The sequence below is a fragment of the Bos javanicus genome, chromosome 9, assembly GCF_032452875.1.
Source record: "Bos javanicus breed banteng chromosome 9, ARS-OSU_banteng_1.0, whole genome shotgun sequence".
Classification (NCBI taxonomy): domain Eukaryota; kingdom Metazoa; phylum Chordata; class Mammalia; order Artiodactyla; family Bovidae; genus Bos; species Bos javanicus.
Window position 1 is genome coordinate 101,205,562 of NC_083876.1, and position 22,158 is coordinate 101,227,719.

The 22,158-nt window shown below is 46.6% G+C and overlaps 1 long non-coding RNA gene and 1 other non-coding gene across 2 annotated transcripts in view; one reads left to right on the plus strand and one right to left on the minus strand.

Annotated features, from left to right (window-relative positions):
• LOC133254286 (uncharacterized) overlaps positions 1-22,158 on the minus strand; it is a 61,502-nt gene that overhangs the window by 11,735 nt on the left and 27,609 nt on the right. Inside the window, exon 2 of the long non-coding RNA XR_009738635.1 lies at positions 242-351. This is a non-coding gene — a long non-coding RNA (uncharacterized LOC133254286). The remainder of the gene's footprint in view (positions 1-241; positions 352-22,158) is intronic.
• On the plus strand, positions 6,736-6,837 carry LOC133254505 (U6 spliceosomal RNA). Its single transcript, XR_009738686.1, has one exon. It is a non-coding gene; the product is annotated as a U6 spliceosomal RNA (small nuclear RNA).

Consider the following 22,158-nt stretch of genomic DNA (forward strand, 5'->3'; position numbering starts at 1 on the left):
ACAGAGAAGCCTGGAGGGCTACAGTCCATGGGGCTGCAAGAATCGGACACAACTTAATGACTAAACAACAACAACAGATTCTTATTGATTAGATTTTATGATGCTTCTTTTCCTGGAAAACAGTGTTGGTACCATATTGTGTAGTGACAATCCTTTCATATCTCTGTGAAAACACCATGGATGTGATTGTGCAAAAGGCATCTAAAATAAGCATCCACGTATGGGTTAGAAACAGACTTACCTCCTGGAGAACTCCATGTTGGCGAGCGAAGTGGAATACATCTGATGTAAGCGACTAAGATATCTTTTACTTTGAGAATCCTTCTTATCTGATTTACAGATAATCTTGTCCTGAAAGAAATGTTTTATTTGTATTTTTTGTGTCTTACCTCTGAAGCTAGAATCTAAGGCTGTCAAAGATGGGTCCTCATTCCTCTTCATACTTCTGAGGCCGGGATTCATGTACCACACACAATCAGTGTGCACTGTGCTGCCGGAATAAGGAAGAGCCTTTGCAACCTATTACAAGTTAATCTCTAAAGGGACATTGACTCTAAGTTTAGACGATACATGGCGGCCCACCCTTGGGAACCTCGTCTTGCAGATTAGAAGCATTAAGCTAAAATATCTTCTCAGGAAACATGGTGACCAAGCCTATATGCGAATGGCGGCAGGAAGGAATCACACGTCCCCTCAGGAGGCTGCCCGGGACCAGCAGACGTTTGGCTTTCCCCCTCCCCTTTTAGCATAAAAGAAGCCTGCCTTCTAACTCAAGCAGATGCTTCTCTGGGACACGAGTCCACCATCTTCTCCATTTGGCGCCTTTCCTTGCCCCAACAACTCGTCTCTCAGTTCATGGCCCATGTTGTACGAGCTTGGACTCAGTATTGTTGTTTACTATGCCACGTAAACCTAGCAGCTACTCTCTGAATTTTATATCTACAATGCTTTTGGATCTATGTCAAAATATTCTGGGTATGCTATAAATATTAATACTTAGACTTCCCTGCCCTGGCCTTCTGGTATAAACTAGTTGACAAGATCACGTTAATGCCACTGGACTGCCGAAACATCTCACGAAAAGCAGACTCCCAGGCTAGGACTTGTTCGAACCAAAGCACACGATTTAGCACAGGGTAATTAAGGGTAGTATTAAATGCAGTATTTGAGACAACATTTTAAAAATTCAAAAATAGTGATGTAAATTATATCACCCTAAGTGTAGAAAAGGAGAAATTTAAAAAAACACACACACAGAACAAAACATAGAAATATTCAGAAAGCTAAAGTAATGGGTTGGTCAAAAAGTTCCTTTAGATTTGTCTATAAGATGTTACGGGAAAACCCAAACGAACTTTTTGACCAACCAATAAAATGAACTGAATGCCAAGTGATAGAATATCAGGTTAGAGAAAATCCCAAATGGATGAAAAGAAACCAAGAAACAAGTGAGACCAGGAAGGTGGAGGAAGGGAGGACTCAGAAATCAGGGCTGCTGGGTTGAGCTTTCAGACCCCTAAGGCCTTGGTCGGGACGTGCACGGCTCACTTGGGGCCAAGGAAGGAGCTGAGCCTGTGAGCCATCCCTTAATTTCATGTCCACCAGACCAAGCCAGCACCAGTGGTCACAGGCAGGTGCTCTGATTCAGGATTTCCCATGTTTGTCTAATCCTCAGAATCACAGGGATTCGCTGAGAAGTTTGATAACAGCACAGATTCCTGGGTCCCCCCAGAGACCCACTCAAACCGAGTCTTTGGGGAAGGGCCTAGAACTGCACATTTTACAGGTGCCCCAGGCGACCGCTGTGACCCAACACGCCTGGGGACGGCCACACAGCTGAGGATGACCCAGGAAGAGAAGCCAGAAATAACGGAAGAGTCAGTCTTTCAGACAGTCCCACAGCATCTGCTTACCACTTACCCCTTCGCTTAAGGAATCAGATTTCAAGATAGACTACGTTAGTGATGGGCTTCCCTGGAGGCTCAGACAGTAAAGAATCTGCCCGAAATACAGGAGACCCAGGTTGGATCCCTGGGTCAGGAAGATCCCCTGCAGAAGGGAATGGCTACCCACTCCAGTATTCTTGCCTGGAGAATCCCATGAACAGAGGAGACTGGTGGGCTACAGTCCGTGGAGGAGTCGCAAAGAGCCGGACACGACTGAGCGACTAACACTTTCACTTTCGTATTAGTTACAGGACAAGGTTTGTTTTACAAGTGAAAGGCATTCGTGTGTGTGTGTGTGTGTGTGTGTGTGTGTGTGTGTGTTTCCAGTTTACTTGTCCTGTTGGGGTGGTGGCTGTAACCTGGTCCCTAGATTTCTACACATGAATATTCATGGAATTTTACAGTCTGAACAAGTGGCTGAGAAGATCATCTTCTCAAAGTCCCTCATTTGACCGACAGGAGATGCCCCTGTGGCTCGCACATTTCCACGTGTGTGTGCACAGGAGGACCTTACTGCAGGTGTGGGTCTTTGACCCTTTTCTGAGCCTGGGAGGATTCTGGAGCTCCCTCCCTTAAACTTCAGCCTATAAATGAATTAAACAGAGTCCGATGCTGGCTTTCATAACTGACGACAGTAAACCTTTAGCGGAAAGTTTGTGCAGCAAAATCCAGGAGTTTCAAGAATTCACTTGCACCCTAAGAGGCTCAAATGTGGCTCAGGTTATCCTAACGTGGCTTTGACATGCTTTTGGGAGATTGAGCCAGTGTATCTGGCTTTGAGGCTGGTACTTCAGATAATGAAGATAACCCCTTTATCGCAGGGAAGGGAGCCTGTGCTCAGCCCTCAGCCAGGCTTTGTGGCTATTCTCATGGTAAAGAAAAGCATTTGTCTGTGGCTTTTCTTTTCTTCTTCGCCACCACTGGTTCTTCTGAATCTCACTTTGAACCCCTGACACCTTGGGCCTTCTCTCAGGCTGAACGGGTGGAATCCACAAGACGCCCAGGGTGGGAGGAGGAGGGGTAGGGGTTGGGGGGGAAGGTGCAGGGACGGGGGAAGGTGGTCCAGAAGGGACTGAGGGACACACACACACCCCAGCCCACCTGCTCCGGGCCTCGGGGTCGCCGGGCTGCAGTTTCTCGCTGTTCACGCTGTTCCTTCCATTCCATAAGCCGAGAAAGAAGGCCCTTAGGAGGAACGTGAGATATCCTTTAATAAATATTAAAGGATTTAATATTTAACACTCCCGTGTCACAGTTCACCAGCCCTGGGAGCTGAGCGTGGCCCTCCAATTTCTACCACAACTCACAAAGTGGGGGTCTTGCCTCAGCGTTTTGTACCCGGACCGGGGGTGGCACGGGGCAAGTCCCCCTGTTATTTAAGGCTAAGGTTCCAAACGCAGCCCAGTGTGGCTGAGACCCACGTCTCAGTGAGGCTTCTCCCTGGTTTTAAGACGTGCGTGCACATCGTCTCCACTCCAGTACTCTTGCCTGGAAAATCCCATGGACGCAGGAGCCTGGTGGGCTGCAGTCCATGGGGTCGCTAAGAGTCAGACACGACTGAGCAACTTCACTTGCACTTTTCACTTTCATGCACTGGAAAAGAAAATGGCAACCCACTCCAGTGTTGTTGCCTGGAGAATCTCAGGGACGGGGGAGCCTGATGGGCTGCCGTCTGTGGGGTCGCACAGAGTCGGACACGACTGCAGTGACTTGGCAGCACATCGTCCCTGGTTCGATGGTGCCGGGACCTCCGTGTCCGCGTTACGACGGCTCTGCGTCTCATGCAGAACGCCAGCGATGGAGCTGGATCTCGGATTCTCTGGTTAGGTAGGAATGGGGTGCTTCAGATACAGCACAGTGCTGACGACCCCCTCCATATTTTCCTTGGCTCCTCTCACTGCTGGCTCTGCAAGCATTCTGGGCACCAGGTACAGGGTCTTCACGGCCGTCTGCCCGGTGTAGGGTGACGTCACTGCCTGGCCCGGCCGGGGGCGGGGACTCTCCCGGGGGGGGAGGGGTGGGGCCCACTGGGGGCCCATTTTCCTCCTTACTCACAGGGCCCCAGCATTGCACTGAGGTACAAAGCACACGGGTGAAGGCGGCTTCCTGGCACTCAGGATGCCCAGGGGAACCTGGGTGAGTTTGGATGCTCGAATGCCAATCACTGTTCCCAGGACTCGGGACCAGGTCAGCCTGCCCATCCTGCTCGGTCCGGTTCCTCTCACACTGGCCTAAAGTGCTGAAGCCAGATGGGTGCCCTGTCTTCTCCAGCAGACTGTCTTTGCCAGAAAGCGTCTGGTCTCTCCCACTCCAGCAGGCCTACCCTTCCAGTTCTCCAGACAAAAAAGATTCAAAGGTTTTCAAATATTTTATTTCCTTGTTTTAGTCAGAACTTTTGTTATCTTGGAGTTTGTAATCATTCTGAAATACTTCTAGATCTGAGGTCACGGACACACTGTCCCTTTATAACCTGTATTCATTTTCTCTGCTCATTTTGGAAGTTCCGCTGCTCTGAAGTGGTCAAGCTGGAAGTAGACGAAGCACAAGCTGGAATCGAGATTGCCGGGAGAAATATCAATAACCTCAGATATGCAGATGACACCACCCTCATGGCAGAAAGTGAAGAGGAACTAAAAAGCCTCCTGATGAAAGTGAAAGAGGAGAGTGAAAATGTTGGCTTAAAGCTCAACATTCAGAAAACGAAGATCATGGCATCTGGTTCCATCACTTCATGGGAAATAGATGGGGAAACAGTAGAAACAGTGGCTGACTTTATTTTTGGGGGCTCCAAAATCACTGCAGATGGTGATTGCAGCCATGAAATTAAAAGACGCTTACTCCTTGGAAGGAAAGTTACGACCAACCTGGATAGCATATTAAAAAGCAGAGACATTACTTTGCCAACAAAGGTCCATCTAAGTCAAAGATATGGTTTTTCCAGTAGTCATGTATGGATGTGAGAGTTGGACCATAAAGAAAGCTGAGCACTGAAGAACTGATGCTTTTGAACTGTGGTGCTGGAGAAGACTCTTGAGAGTCCCTTGGACTGCAAAGAAATTCAACCAGTCCATCCTAAAGGAAATGAGTCCTGAATATTTATTGGAAGGACTGATGATGAAGCTGAAACTCCAATCCTTTGGCCACCTGATTCGAAGAACTGACTCATTTGAAAAGACCCTGATGCTGGGAAAGATTGAAGGCAGGAAGAGAAGAGGACAACAGAGGATGAGATGGTTGGATGGCATCACCAAAGCAATAGACATAAGTTTTCATAAACTCCGGGAGTTGGTGATGGACAGGGAGGCCTGGTGTGTTGTAGTCCATGGGGTCACAGAGAGTCAGACACTACTGAGCGACTGAACTGAACTGAAATTAACTGAAGTGGTCAAATCAATCACCTCCATTTCTGAACAGTTGTCCTTCTTTACAAGTGTTTCATGCGATTATCCACTTTAATCAGAGCGCCATTCAATCGCCATATCTGCACAAGAGCCTAGTTGGATTTCTTCCAGTCTTCAGCTGCAGAAGACTTGTCTGTCTGCAGTTTGTGTCTCAGACTTTTCTAATTCATAACAAGCTGTCAACCAGCTGATGAAGGGACACTTTCCCACGGGCTCTGCACATCATACACAGAATCACTGGATCATCCTCGAAAATCAATAAAACGCAACTTCTGTTTACCTGTTTTCTGTACTTGGAAACGCACACTGACAGTTGATTATAGTTGAAGTTAGCACTGTAGTTTTGCTTTCGTTCTATCTTCACTAGCCAGGCTAATATACTGAAAGAAAAATAAAAGTAACGCTATCTTGAAATCTATGATACTCCCAGGAGGTAAAGTTGGGAGAAATTTTTCTTTTTAACTCTAAGAGTTCTCATTTTTTTCGGCTGTGAACTCTAAGATTTCTCATTTTTTTCTTTTTTGGCTGCGCTGGGTCTTCATTTTGTGTGGGCTTTCTCTGGTTGCGACGAGAGGGGACCAGTCTTCATTGCAGTGGCTTCTGTGGAGCACAGGCTCTAGGAGCTCCAGCTTCAGGAGTTGTGGCTCTCAGGTGCTAGAGCATGCAGGCTTCAGTAGCTGTGGTGCATGGACTTAGTTGCTCTGTGGCCTGTGGAATCTTCCTGGACCGGGGATCGAACCCATGTCCCCTGCGTTGCCAGGTGAATTTTTATCCACTGCACCACCAGGGAATTTCCCTAAGGTTTTTCTAACTGCTTAGTTTGAAAGAGTTTCAAATTTACACAAACTTACAAGAATTATACAATGAACTCCCATCAGTTCTTCAGCTACTTGTATCAATTACAAACATATTTCTCATTGTGTCACATTAAATGCATGTTTTATGACTCCCTTTCTCTCTTTTTACATGTTTTTATATGTATACATATAATTATGCTAATATTATTATTATTAGTTCACCATTTGAAAGTTAAAAACATAATGACCCTTTACTCATAAATATTTTATCAGTAAAAAAGTCATTTTCTTACACAACATCACTAAAATGACCAGATTTAGGAACTGAATATTGCTATAATGCTATTATCTGATTCTCAGCCTACATATTACCAACTGGTTTCTCTAGAGTGCTATAGTTATAATGTTTTAAGGACATGTTGACATTCAGTCAACTAAGACAAAGGGATGTTATTAACACTCACAACTTGCTTTCAAAAGTGATCTGTGTCATAAAGGGAAAAAAATCTATGTGAGAAACAGATTCTATGGTGAGAAACAGGCTCAATCAACAAGAATTGTCTAAGTATTCAAGAAAATACTGGAAGAATCGCTTTGGCAATATGTATATACTAAAACTGGAACAATGCAGAGAAGGCCAGCGTGGCTCCTGCACGAGACGACGCATAAATTCACGAGATGGTCACTATCCTTTCCAGAAAGGGAAAAAAAGCATGTAAGTGTTATGGACTGGGTTATGTTCCCCCCAGATCCTTGTGTTGAAGCCTTAACCCTCTATGTGACACGTCTGGAGACAGAGCCTTTTAAAAAGGAGGGAAGGTCACCTGAGGATGGGGCCCTGGTCCAAGAAGACTGGTCTCTGGGAAGAGGGAGGGACACCAGGCTGCTCTCACACAAAGGAAGGCCACGTGAGGAGAGCTCTTCGCAAGCCAGGAAGAGATCTCTCACCAGGAACCCAGCCTGCTGGTGCTTGGATCTTGGCCTCCAGCCTCCAGAACTGTGAGAAATGAACTTCTGTTCTTTAAGCTGCTCGACCTGTGGGATTTTGTTACAGCAGCTGTAGCAGAGTAACTCACTGGGTAAAGACAGTGGACTATCCTTCTCATCAGATTCTTAAATTAGATTTGATGGTTGAAGCAAACATGATAACGCTGTCTGCTGTAGTGTTCCATGTGTGCAGAGGAAATACTTAGGACGATTTTATTTTAAAAGCAGAAAGAATTAAAGGACCTAAATGGGAGTAAACACTCAGCGTTTCACTCAGAGTGCTAAGGCGTGGACGAGGCCATGCTGAGTAACTTAAGTGTGCCATAAGATCCAGAACAGCCGCCAATAAAACTACATACAAAGATATGATCAAAATGTTATACATAAATAAAAACGGTATTTTAAAATATGCTGAGATAATCCAAAAGAAATCAAGGAAAGAAAAATAGAGGAATGAGAAACAGAAGAAGCAAAGCAAAAATTGAAATGTAAGCAAATTTTAAAAAACTGAAATCATGCAGAATTTGTTCTCTGATCATGATGGAGTCATTTCTCAAACCCACAAAGGACCAAAACTCAGCCAAGATGAGAAAGATAAGCTTCTTAATCTCAGAACTCTTAAAACCGTGAAAGAAATTGAATTTAGAAATATCCAGTCCCGGATGATTTCACAAGGTAATTTTATCTAACACTTAGTAAGAATTGGACTTCCCTGGTGGCTTAGACGGTAAAGCGTCTGTCTACAATGTGGGAGACCCGGGTTCAATACCTGGATCAGGAAGATCTCCTGGAGAAGGAAATGGCAACCCACTTCAGTATTCCTGCCTGGAAAGTCCCATGGATGGAGGACTACAGTCCATGGGGTCACAAAGAGTTGGACACGACTGACCAACTTCACTTTCTTTCTTTTCTTTCGAAGTAAGAATTAACGCAAAATTTTATACAATCTCTCCAAGAAAATGGATGAGGAAGAAATATTTGCCAACTCATTTTATGAGGCTAGCTAGTACTTACCCTGACAGCAAAGTCCAAAATACGTTCTCCATTCAAAAAAGAAGGGAGTACAGAGTAATCTTTCTCATGAACATATACTCAAAAATTCTCAACAAAATATTAGCAAACCCAATCCAGCCATGTATAAAAAGAAATAAAACACCATGACCAAGTAGAATTTCCAAATATCCAAAGCTAGATCAATATTCAAAAGTCAACCAGTGCAAACCACCATATTAACAGGCTAAGTAATCCATTGGCATAGAAAAATGGTATGGACAAATTCTGTACCCAGTGGCATAAAATCTCCCAGCAAACTGGGCATGGAGAGGCGCCTCCTCTGCCTCATGAAGACCATCTACAAACCCCACAGCCGGTATCACAATTACAGGTTAAAGACTGAATTCTCCTCCTGTAAGACTGGAAGTGAAGCAAGGATGCCTGTGTTTTTAACTTTAAATTCCAATCATTAGCTGTTGGTGTATTGGAAAGTTGATCATCATATATTAACCTTGTAACCAAGAGCCACAGTATAATCATCTAATTCGAGGCATGTGAGGGTTCTTGGGAAGTTCGCCCTCAGAAATGTTTTTGCAAGTATTTCCTCCCAGTCTCTGATTTGTCTCCTCAGTCTTTTGACAGTGTCTCCCGGATTCTTGACCACTGCACCACCTTGGCAGCCTGCAAATGTGAAAAGCAAATGTATGAAACTTCTAGAAGAGGACACAGGAAGAAAGCCAGGTGACCTTGCTTTGGCAAGGAGTTTTTAAGCTACCATGCTAAAAGCAGCGCAGTCCATGAAAGGAAAAAATGATGCACCGGACTTCATTAAAACGAAAAACGTAGGCTCTGAGGGAAACACTGTTGCAACACTGAAGAGACAAGTCAGAGACTCGAGGAAATATCTGCAAAAACATATCTGAAGGGGGACTTCCCTGGCGGCCCAAGGGTTAAGGCTTTGAGTTTCCCACTGCAGGAGGCCCTGGGTTTGATCCCTACTCAGGGAACTAAGATCCCACAAGCTGCAGCCAATAATAATAATAATAGTAATCAAAATCAAATCATTAAAAATATCTTGAGGGTTTGTATTGAAAATACACAAAAGATACTTGAAACTCAACAATCAGAAACCTGTACAATCGAAAAATGGGCCAAAGATCTTAAAAGACTACTGACCAAAGAAGACACACGGAGAAGCATTTGAAAAGATGTTCCACATCGTATGTCATCAGGGAAATGCAGGTTACAAAGAGATACCACTGCACATCTGCTAGAACAGCCAGTGTCTAACCAACAGGGACCTGCTGGACAGCACACGGAACTCCACTCCGTGCTATGTGGCGGATGGGAGGGGAGACTGGGGGAGAACGGATACCCAAACATGGATGGCTGAGTCCGCCTGAAGCTACCACCACGTTGTTAATTGGCTATCAGTTCAGTCGCTCAGTCGTGTCCAACTCTTTGCGACCCCATGGACTATAGCCAGGCCTCCCTGTCCATCACCATCTCCCAGAGCTTACTCAAACTCATGACCATCGAGTTGGTGATGTCATCCAACTGTCTCACAATCTGTCGTCCCCTTCTCCTCCTGCCTTCAATCTTTCCCAGCTGCTGCTGCTGCTGCTAAGCCGCTTCAGTCGTGTCTGACTCCGTGCGATACCATAGACAGCAGCCCACCAGGCTCCCCGTCCCTGGGATTCTCCAGGCAAGAACACTGGAATGGGTTGCCATTTCCTTCTCTAATGCATAAAAGTGAAAAGTGAAAGTGAAGTTGCTCAGTCGTGTCTGACCCTCAACGACCCCATGGACTGCAACCTACCAGACTCCTCCGTCCATGGGATTTTCCAGGCAAGAGCACTGGAGTGGGCTGCCATTGCCTTCTCCGATCTTTCCCAGCATCAGGGTCTTTTCCAATGAGTCAGTTCTTTTCATCAGGTGGCCAAAGTATTGGAGCTTCAGTCTTTCCAATGGATATTCAGGACTGGTTTCCTTTAGGATTGACTGTTAATTGGCTATACTCCAATACGAAATAAAAAGTTTTAGAAGAAGAAAGAATGGCCATTATGCTGACCAGGACCCACTCACTGCTGACAGGAACGCAGGACGGTACAGGCACTTTGGAAGACACTTTGGCAGTTTCTAATAACACCGAACATACTCTGACCGCAAGATTCAGCAATCATGCTCCTTGGTATTTATTCAAGAGAGGTGAATATTAATGTCCCCACAAAGACAGATGTTTATAGCAGCTTTATTCATAATCGCCAAAATTTGGAAGCAATCAAGATGCTCTACAGTAGCTGATGGACAAATAGCAGGGTCCATCCAGACCATGGAATATGGTTCAGCACTAAAAAGAAACGAGACATCAAACCGTGAAAAGACACGGAGGAATCTTACACGCCTATTCCTAAGTGGAAGAGGCCATTCTGGAAAGGCTACGCACTGTACAATTCCAAGGACATTTGGAAAATGTAAAAACCAAGGAGATGATAAAACGGTCATTGCTGCCAGGGGCTGAGGAGTGGGGGCATAAATAGGCTGAGCATAGGATTTTCAGGGCAGTAAAACTAACCATTATGATACTAATGTGGTCGATACACAGCAGCACACATTTGTCAAAATGTATAGAATGTACACCTCTGAGAGCAAACCACAACGCAAACTGCGGGCTAGAGTTAATAAATGTGGTAATTTTATCCTTGCCTTGAAGGGTCTTGGCTTGACTTCTTAACTCTGCCAGGTAGCAATCCAGTAGTTGTTTGTTATCTCAGAGAAGGTCAGTAAATTTGGAGCTCTTTCTTTGCATTCATCACACACTAAAGTCTTCCAAGTGTCTCATTCAAAATGGACCAGTAACCGCTGTGTGGTACAAGAGTGCGTGGCCAGGGCCCATGTTGTGACACGTCATTATAACAACCCTCACACGGTTTATGTTTTATTTTTATTAACTATCAGATCAATAATGTTCTACATATCTTTGCACACTTCTGGATTCCACTCTTTTTGCCTGAGTTTGCCTAGGATGATCCAATGAATTAATTTCACACATGATACTGTATCTGGGTTTCCCAGGTCACTCAGTGGTAAAGAAATTGCCTGCAATGCAGGAGATTCGAGTTTGATCCCTGGGTTGGGAAGATCCCCTGTAGAAAGAAATGGCAACCCGTTCCAGTATTCTTGCCTGGGAAATGCCATGGACAGAGGGGCTTGTCAGTCCACAGCCCATGGGCCGCAGAACGTTGGACACGACTGAGCGACTGAGTACACACACACACACACACACACACACACACGATGCTGGGCCTATAGCTCTGCCCCAGGTTCATTCTCCTTAATTCCTGCCAAAGCTGTCACTACAGCAGCAATTGCATTTTCAATGAGTTTCCATAATTTTTAAGTTATTGACTCTTTGAAAATATGCCTTTATTGTATACACCATGGGTGATATTCAAAAATGTTTTTTAAACGGTGTTGTACAAACAGGCTTCTCTGATGGCTCAGTGGTGAAGAATTCACTGCCAATGCAGGAGACGCGGGTTCAGACCCTGGTCAGTAAAATCTGTCTTAGCGAAGAGATGCGTGCACCCACTTGGGAGGATCCTGAGACAAACCAAATATGGACTGCAAGCCAGGGAAGTTAAAACAACTGACCAAAGAAACCTGGAAGAAATACTCCATGAAAGTAATTCAAACTGCCACGAGGACGCAACTCAGCAACTCTGTCTTTCCCTGAGTCTGCCCGTGTGTCTATCCACACATACTGTACTTTTTTCCTCTTAATGAATACTCGTTTCACTATTTTCTGTCTTTTCTGCAAAGCTGAAGGGCCAGGGCCTTGTCACTGACCACTGGTCGAGCGCTCCGCTCTGAGGCTCTCTCTGCGGCGACCCCAGCTCCCGTCTCTGGCGGGGAAGCCAAGCCCCGCTCCACACCTGCAGGCGGAGGCCCCGGGAGATCAGGAAAACCCTTCGGTCCTGACACAAATGCCAAGGTTAGCGGGCGGCGGGAGCCCTCCGAGGATGGAGGTCAGCCTGTCTCCCGAGAAGAGAGGGTGGTCAAGGATGCCCCTCCAGGGGTCCCGTGTTGCCCAGCAGGCAGGGGGCGGACCCCGAGCAGGACAGCAACCCCCGGAACCACCTGCTGGGAGATGGGTCTGCTGCCTGTGAAGGGACCCGGGGGCACGAGGGGTGGGCTGGGGTTCCGCAGCACCCTGGTGAGGGCCGCAGGCAGGGCTCAGAGCTCCGGAAGGGCAGAGTAAGAGGGGCCCTGCCCGCCCCCGGGCGCTGTGCAGGAAGGTTTGTAGACGCCACGAAATATAAACTAGAAGTCCCCATCTCATACTCACTGTTGACCCAAGTTAACCAGTGACTCTCACGCTGTTTCCTTAAACCATTTTCCCCAGTGGACTCAGCTGGCGCGGCTGTGACCAGGGCCTGGGCCCTTTCAAGCAGTTCCTTCATCAGGCCGAGCAGAGAGCCGGTGCTGGGGCGGCAGGGGTGGGCTGGGCTGGGAGCGATCGCCTGGGGCTCCCTGCTGTTCCGTGTTAACACACCTAGGCGGGATCAAAGCCTGCCTGCCCATCCCGGCCTCTCCACGGGGGAGGGAGAAGTCTAATATCATTACAAGTAAGCTGCAATTTGGCGTCATCGGCAGCTGTGACAGTCGGTTACGGAGGTGGAGGTTTATGGACAGCAGTTTGTAGGTGCTGTGCTCAGCCGTGTCTGATGCTTTGCAACCCCGTGGATGGCAGCCCGCCAGGCTCCTCTGTCCCTGGGATTCTGCAGGCAGGAATACTGGAGTGGGTGGCCATTTCTTCCTCCAAGGGATCTTCCGTTTACTACAAGCCAATTGAGGAAATCGCTGCAACTTTTCTATGGAAAATTTCCAGTCTTTGTCAAGATGTGGTCTCAGACCTGCTTGTTTCAAATGGTCTAGAAATCATTTTGAAGGTAAATGCCATCTCATTTGTCGCCCACATCACATGCAGCCCAGTATGAAATACCTCGTTGAATAGGTAACATGGTCCTATTGATTAACTAAAAGGACAGGGAAAAGGAAATATATATATGTATGTGTGTGTGTGTGTGTGTGTGTAAAAGGGCATCTTACATGTCAGACTCTGTTAGAGGCTTTATTGTAATCATCATCTGCTCCAGTGAATACTCCATAAACGATTATGGACTGTTTGCTGAGACCTGTGCCAGCCACGGTGGGCCCGTTGGAGGGTGTCAGGGACAGGATTCCTGTCCCCAAGAGGTCTGAGTTCCTCAGGAGATACAGATGTCATTAACCAAAGAGCCACAGAAATACATCCGAAACTGCAGCTGGGTGAGGGCTCCTGAGGATGGGGACCCCAAAGCTGAGAGCCTCGGAGAGAAAGAGGGTGGGATAGGGGGAAGGGAGGAGGGCCAGGAAGGAGGGCAGGAGGAGGGTCAGGGAGGAGGGCCAGGGAGGAGGGAGCAGGAGGGAAAAGTGTGTAGGAGGCCCCGGTGAAGACCCCCTTCATCCACTTCGGGACCCAAAGGCCAGTGAGATGGGAGTTGAGGACACAGGGTCCCTCGAGACTGGGGCTTTCATCTTTATCTTAGGAGCCCTGGGTTGACACTGAAGTATTTTGAGGGGGAGGCTGACAGGATGCTAGGGGTCCCTTTGAAGTCACTCTGCTAATGAGCATGGGTGTAACAAAGAGCAGAGTGGACACAGAGGCTGCTGGTCCAGGCGCAGACGGCGTGGCCGCGCCCAGCGTGGGAGGGTGCAGGGATGGACAGCAGGCCTGGCCTCGGCCGCCTGGAGTCTGGGGTGTTCGTCACAAGGGTGGGGGATCTGGCGGGGGGAAGGAAGAGAGTGTTGGGGGGACAGTGCCCGGGGTTCTGGCCTCTAAACTGTCCCTGGGTGTGGCCACACTGAACGCTCAGGAGGACCTCGTGGATCACCCTCTGGTCACAGTGAGTGACCGAGAGTGTAGCTTCTGGTGCTCCCAACCAGTGGGGCGCTTTCCCACCCCAGAACCTCCCTGAAACCCCACTGAACCACCCACCAGACTAGCCCTCCACGCTCCTTGAAATACGCCCACAGGCACCAGGGCCGGTTAAGCAGGACGGCAGGACCTTCTGGTGTGACCGCGTGGCTCCATCCATCACCAAAGTGATGGTCATCTGGGGTCCACTGTGTTAGTTCCCTTCCAACGCCAAGTATAGCTATAATTAGAGTTATATAATTTAATGAACTATTTACATACTCTGGAAAAGTATAACTGGAAGGGGTGGGACCACCGTGCCAACTGCTTTGGGAAGACACATACAGGTAAGTCACCAAAGACCACCAAAGGACTGGGTCAAGGGAGAAAACGAGAAGGGTCTGAAAAGGATTCTGCATTTAGATCTGGTGCCAGGAGTGTTTAACTAATCGTGTAACCAGAAATCTGAAACCTGAATAGTGCCTTTAAGTTGCTGGTGATGCAAGAAAAGCCACAGGAAACTAATTGGCAAACCCAAATTCAAAGGAAAGGCCTTGACCCCGGCAAAAAGTTTCTGAATGAATCTATGAGTGTATCTTTCACTTTAAATGTATTTACATTAAATGAGTCAAGAATAAACCAGCTTTTAATCTTAACTCAATACCTACCAATCCAGATGGTTCTATCAATTATTATATTCACACCATGACTCTCTAGGGCCTTTCTACTTAATCAACTGAAATTGATGATGGTGGTTTAGTGACTAAGTTGTGTCTGACTCTTGCGACCCCATGGACTATAGCCCGCCAGGCTCCTCTGACCCTGGGATTTCCCAGGTAAGAATACTGGAGTGGGTTGCCATGCCCTCCTCCAGGGAATCTTCCTGAGCCAGGAATCGAACCTGGGTCTCCTGCATTGCAGGCAGATTCTTTACTGACTGAGCTATGAGGGAAGTCTAAAATTGATAAGTGCTATTTAAAATGTGAGCTCCACATCCAGAAGTAACCAGGGAGAATTCAGTCTACGGGCACAGTCTACAGTGCCATCACAGGAACCAATCAGACAAAAAAGAAAACACAGACAAAGTCCAAATGTCTTTGAAAGTGGAGTCTGTGAAAAAGATGGTGTTCCAAACAAGTTGGGAGAGAATGGACTTAATAACCAATGGCTTATAACAGATGGATTTAAGGCAAATGGCAAGTTCAGTTCAGTTCAGTTCAGTCCCTCAGTTGTGTCCAACTCTTTGCGACCCCATGAACCGCAGCAGGCCAGGCCTCCCTGTCCATCACCAACTCCCAGAGTTTACCCAAACTCATGTCCATCGAGGTGGTAATTCCATCCAGCCATCTCATCCTTTGTCATCCCCTTCTCCTCCTGCCCTCAATCCCTCCCAGCATCAGGGTCTTTTCCAATGAATCGGCTCTTCACATCAGGTGGCCAAAGTATTGGAGTTTCAGCTTCAACATCAGTCCTTCCAATGAACACCCAGGACTGATCTCCTTTAGAATGGACTGGTTGGATCTCCTTGCAGTCCAAGGGACTCTCAAGAGTCTTCTCCAACACCACAGTTCAAAATCATTAATTCTTTGGCACTTAGCTTTCTTCACAGTCCAACTCTCACATCCATACAAGACTACTGGAAAAACCATAGCCTTGACTAGACAGACATTTGTTGGCAAAGTACTGTCTCTGCTTTTTAATATGCTGTCTAGGTTGGTCATAACCTTCCTTCCAAGGAGTAAGCATCTTTTAATTTCATGGCTGCAATCACAATCTGCAGTGATTTTGGAGCCCAAAAAAGATAAAGTCTGACACTGTTTCCACCATTTCCCCATCTATTTCCCATGAAGTAAACTGTATGAAAAGGCAAATGGCTAAATATTTTGTAAATATAATGTCAGCTGTCTGCTTCAATCAGATAAACATAGAACATGGAATCATAAAAGCGCTACACAGTATGGATCACGGTTTATCGTGGCTTTCCAGCGGGCACATGGTAGAACTCTTGGGGAGGTGGGTGGCCCCCGGCACCTGTATGTCTTCAACCTCCTCAGAGGGCTCCACCCTTCAGCCAATGTACAAAACCACAACACAGGTCAGTGTTTATAGAAGATTTGCTTTGGGAAGACGTACCACCACAAAGGAGAAGACTGAAACTTTTAAATCACCTAATAATGAAAACTGTCTTTGCTTCCACAAATTTAAAATATAGAAGTATCTGGGATTCCCCTGGGGGTCCAGTGGCTAAGACTCCGCACCCCCAGCGCAGGGGCCCGGGTTTGATCCAATGAACTAGATTCCACATGCCGTAACTAAAGATGCCGCATGCCACGGCTAAGACCTAGAGCAGTCAAACATCTAAATTAACTAATTTTTTAAAATATATGCACATTAAAAGGGAACTGACACTCTGCGTGTATAATACTGATGCAAAGAACTGACTCATTGGAAAAGACCCGGATGCTGGGAAAGACTGAGGGCAGGAGAAGGGGACGACAGAGGATGAGATGGCTGCATGGCATCACCAACCTGATGGACGTGGGTTTGGGTGGGCTCCGGGAGTTGGTGATGGACAGGGAGGCCTGGCGTGCTGTGGCTCATGGAGTCACAAGGAGTCGGACACGACTGAGCAACTGAACTGAACAGAAAGTGATCTACAGAACACATGTCAATGAAGCAATAGAAGTGGGTTCTACTTCACCGGGAATAAAAGGAATGCAAAACTAACCTTTTTCACTTGAAACACTGATAAAATGCACTTTTTAATTGAAATGCGTCCATGTTGGCCAACATGTGAAGACTGATGCTCTCTGAGTGGAAGCCAGTGGAGACGTGGAGAGCTTGCAGACATATCCTGCACCTGACCTCAGCAACTCCACTTCTGAGTCTTCATCTCACAATGCTCCCCCGTGACTGCTGCGACAAAGCGCCTCTCCCCCTCCAAGGCTCAGTGCCCCTTTCGGGAGCACCCCCGGCAGGATGCCCAGCAGCCTCTGCACGCCGCCCCTGTCGCTTCTGCATTTGGGACTGTTTATTTGCTGGTGTCCTCTTGCAGACAGTAGGCACCTAGCACATAGCCACGATGGATTTTGTCTTTATGTCTCCAGCCCAGGGCACGATTCTTGGCTTTCAGCAAGTGCTCACCACATATCTAATGAATCAAAGACTGCAGACCTGCTGTGATAAATACTATAATCGTGATTCCACCAGCTGTCCACAGAAGGGGAGAGTGGGTGGCTGTGAGCAGAGCCCAGCAGTCCTGGGTGCTGCTTCTTGGGTCCCATAGGGTGACACACACGTACGGTCCAGTGTTGACCTGCAGAACCTTCCCTGTGCCTTGTCCTTTCTTGGAAGCACAGATGGCTTTAATGATTTACGGTAAATAAAAAGGAAGCTTGAGTCTATGATTGAAAAGTGAAAATAATTACAAGCATGTTGTTGTTCAGCTGCTCAGTCTTGTCCAACTCTGTGATCCCATGGACGGCAACACACCAGGCTTCCTTGTCATTCACCTTCCCCTGAAGCTTGCTCAAACTCATGGCCATTGAGTCGGTCATCTCATCCTCTGTTGTCCCCTTCTCCTCCTGCCTTCAATCCTTCCCAGCATCAAGGTCTTTTCCAATGAGTTGGCTCTTCGCATCAGGTGGCCAAAGTAGTGGAGTTTCAGCTTCAGCATCAGCCCTTCCAAAGAATATTTAGTACTGATTTCCTTTGGGATTGATTGGTTTGACCTCCTTGCAGTCCAAAGGACTCTCAAGAGTCTTCTCCAATACCACAGTTCAAAAGCATCAATTCTTTGACACTCAGCCTTCTTTATGGTCCAACTCTCACATCCACATATGACTACTGGAAAAACCATAGCTTCGAGTATGCGGATCTTTGTCAGCAAAGTAGTATCTCTGCTTTTTAGCATGCTGTCTAGGTTGGTCAGCTTCTCTTCCAAAGAGCAAGTGTCTTTTAAATGGCTGCTATCACCATCTTCAGTGATTTTGGAGCCCAAGAAAGTGAAGTCTGTCCCTGTTTCCATTGACCATCTATTTGCTGTGAAGTGATGGGATTAGATGCCACGATCTTAGTTTTTTGAATGTTAATTATAAGTGTATTTATACAGAAAATACAAGCTTCCAAGAGATTAACATTAATTAACTGCTGTCAAAATAAAGATTTAAGGAGACCAAAAATAAAATTGCTTAATGAAAAGTGAAGTGAAAATGAAAGTCGCTCAGTCATGTCCGTCTCTTTGCGACCCCATGGACTATACAGTCCCTGGAATTCTCCAGGCCAGAATACTGGAGTGGGTAGCCTTTCCCTTCTCCAGGGGATTGAACCCAGGTCTCCCACATTGTAGGTGGATTCTTTACCAGCTGAGCCACCAGGGAAGCCCAAGAATACTAGAGTGGGGAGCCAACCCCTTCTCCAGGGGATCTTCCCGACCAGGAACTATACCGGGGTCTCCTGCATTGCATGTGGATTCGTTACCAACTAAGCCATCGGGGAAGCCCTGTGAGTAGGACGCCAAAACAACAAAGAGGGAGGTGTACAAACCAAGAAAATTAACGAAGGAACGCGAGAAGCAAGCGGCCAGAAGTGTCTCACAGACGGGGTTTGGATCCAAGGGGCGGACAGTGCAGTAGCCACCAGCCGCCTGGGACTGCCGAGCACTTGAGATGTGGCTGCTCAACCGTGGGATTAAATTGTTAATGTTACTGGAGCTCCAATCCTTTAGCCACCTAATGAGAAGAGCCGACTCATCGGAGAAGACCCTGATGCTGGGAAAGACTGAAGGGAGGAGAAGCAGGTGACAGAGGATGAGATGGTTGGAGGGCATCACCAGTCCAACGGATATGAATTTGAGCAAGCTCCGGGAGATGGTGAGGGACAGGGAAGCCTGGCGGGCTGCAGTCCATGGGGTCACAAAAGAATCAGACATGACTTAGCGACTAAACAACAACAATTGTATTAAATTGAAATGTAAACAGTCACAGGTGATTAGTGGCTACAGAATTGGACAGAAAAGGTTGAGACCACATGCCTTGTTTCCCCCAAGAGTGGGAATGGAGTCCCAGGAAATTCAAGGATTGGTCTGAAGGCTTACAACCAGACACTGAGTACTTCAGTGATGGAAATGGGAGGATCTGTGGGTTGGTTTCTAGGTTAATTTCCACCCTACAAAAAGCGTGTAAGTATTTATGTTCCTTTTAATAGTTTTGAAGGAAAAGTAACAGACTGTGAGATTCTTTGTTTTCTTTAAATATTATGCTGGCTTGGAAGCAGTCATTATAAAATGGCCCTAATTCTTATTTTAGAATTGAACATCAGAGAGTTTAGATCTGATCCATTTTGCGTACCTTTCTTTAAACAGAGAGTTAAGATCATTGTTAAATTGTTAAATGATGTTAACAAATGATGTTAACATCATGTAACATTGTTAAATGATGCAACGAAGGAAGTTACATCTGGAAATCACAAAACTGCCAAATATGAGGTCTGTTATGCAATTTTTAAAGAATCCTTTTTACTTTTCTCATGTGCATGGTTCAAACTTCAGACTCAAGCCCCACAATCCAGCGAGGTCTCCTGAAGATCCGCTCTACGGGATTCACACACACACACACACACACACACACGCACACACACACTCTCCAGGACATCTCATGCTAAACTGTGTAAAACCGACAGAACAGCTAAAATCCTGAAATCCTTTGCTTAAACACAGAGAGGAATCCTGAAAACAAAACGGAAAGGAAAAGCATCCAGTGGAAGTTAAAACTGAGACATGAAAATCAGAGGAAAACGCAGTGCGAAAATTCCTATTCACTTTCTTTGCGTTTCTCCTTTAAGGACAACAGCCTGAGTAAGCCCAGGGGGGCAAAATGGGGGGGCGCGGTGATGGCTTGTGCCCTTTACCCTTCAACTTGAATCCAGAGAGCGCTCTGCATGCTTGTGGGTGTGTGTAGGCAGAGCATCACCCCTTACTACACACCTTCAGCCAAAATCCACACTCCTCATCCGCTCCCTACAGATGCTGTCTCTGAAATGAAGGCCCCTGGGCTCTGGGATTAAGAGGCTGAGAACCGCACAGCCCTGCAGTGCGGGGAGGAAGCGGATCCGTCCTTGTAAAGTCAGCCGATGGTGGCTCTCAGCATACCTGGGACACCAATTCGAAAAGGAAAAAGGAAGTGGTCAAAGTCATGCTTTTTTGTGAACTTCAAAGGTTCTCTCTCCCTCCCCCATCTTTCCATTTTACTGTCTGGTGAGCTGACTGTCTGCAGCTGTCGGCAGAGGCTGTGTCCCCCGGCGTCAAACCTGCCTCCTCACGCCCATAAAACTGCAGCAGGGGACCCGGCAGCAGGTGTGGGAGGCAGGGGCCAGGATGCCCTCACGGTTTCCCTGGAGCCGCCTGCTGTGCCGCGGAGACCCGCCTCTCAGCTCACCCCAGCCAGGCTTGCAGCTCCTCAGAACGACCCCCCCAGATTTCCGTGCTCTGTGTGCTGGGGGTGTGCGGAAACCAGTCTCATATCCCTCTTTCCTAGATCCTCATGTCCCTACGCCTGCCCGGCAGAACATTTTAGTGCAACTCACATTCACCAAAACCCAGGCCACTCGGGGAGATGGTGAAGGACAGGGAGGCCTGGCGGGCCGCGGTCTATGCGGCTGGAGTCGGACACGACTGAGCGACCGGATGACAACAGGCCACTGACGGGGGAAGCAGACAGAAGCCAAGTCAACGCCGACATTTATAACCCACGTTAAAAAAATGTCTTAAACAGCATCAGGTACCATCACAGATGCTTCTGAAATCACAGAACCAGGCTCTGGTTCTTCTTCAAACTGGGAGAGATGAATAAACACCGCATTTTTTTGGAGATGTCAGGACTTCAGTAGTAAGGATGTAATAGCTTGCCCTCTTCCTCTTCTTTTAGTGATGGGAAATGAATTATTGCAGGTGACATATTAGTCAGTTGTACTCTAACTTTGCAGAGCACTAGGTCATTATGTCGTACGGCTTTAGTGCCAATGTTTTGGGGGGATAAAGGGGATGAACAGAAAATCAATTTATTTAAAGCCACTTTAAATTGTTCATATTGTTTTTATTTGGCAGATTGAAAAATGCATGCTTTTCTAAACAAAGGGAAACGTCATTGCGGCATTTTTGCAAGAAGAGAAAAAAATAATGGGAAGGGGAAGGACCATCTTGGAGGCAAGCACAGGAGCCTTAGCATTTACTGAGCTCCCAGCGTGTGTCGAGTCGTGAGCACTTCATCACCTTCAGGGGAGGAGGCCAGGGGAGGGATGAAGGGGAAAGAAGTATGAAAGAAATATGAGAGAGAAAGAGTCCTGGTTTTGCCCTCAAGGACGCTACTTTATAATCAAGGAGACCCAACAAATAAACGCAAAATGAGCTTAGACACATTGTAAAAACAGCATTTGAGAATTTATCTCATCCCTTTAAATTTTCAGTCTCTAATAGTGTGTTTGCCCTATACATAAATATTGCTCATGAGGTAATAGTTTTGGTAAATTGTTTTTGTTGGTTTCCATACTTTAAATTCTACAGAAAACGGAGGGTTGGGACGGAGTGACATAAGGAAATATTCCAATTAAGGCTGATGGAAGAAAATCCAGCTCTCAGAATTGAAGCCATCCTTTCAATACTATAGGTTTTGATGGAAATAAGAATGTTATCGTATGGTAAGTATTTTCTAAAAACCTACTGTATATCGGGCATTGGGTTAGGATCTTAGCATAGAAGGGTAAGCATAATAGAGTTTGTGGTTTAAACAGAAGAACGCAAGATTATAAAGAAGGCAGCGTTGGTACTTACAGATTCCAAAAGATGCAGGACACATTTCAATTCATTTTTCTACAATTTAAGCTCAGAAAGGAGAATGTCAAGTTACCGTCCTAGATGAGACGTCTGCCAACTATAGCCTTCGAGCCAACGTTGTGGTTTTCAGGTTTTTAAAGGGTTTTTGAAAGAAAGAAAAAGAGAAAGAAAGGAAAGAAGAAAGGAAAGAATACACCACAGAGACGACGGTGGCCTGCAGAGTCTTAGACGACGACCACCACCCCCT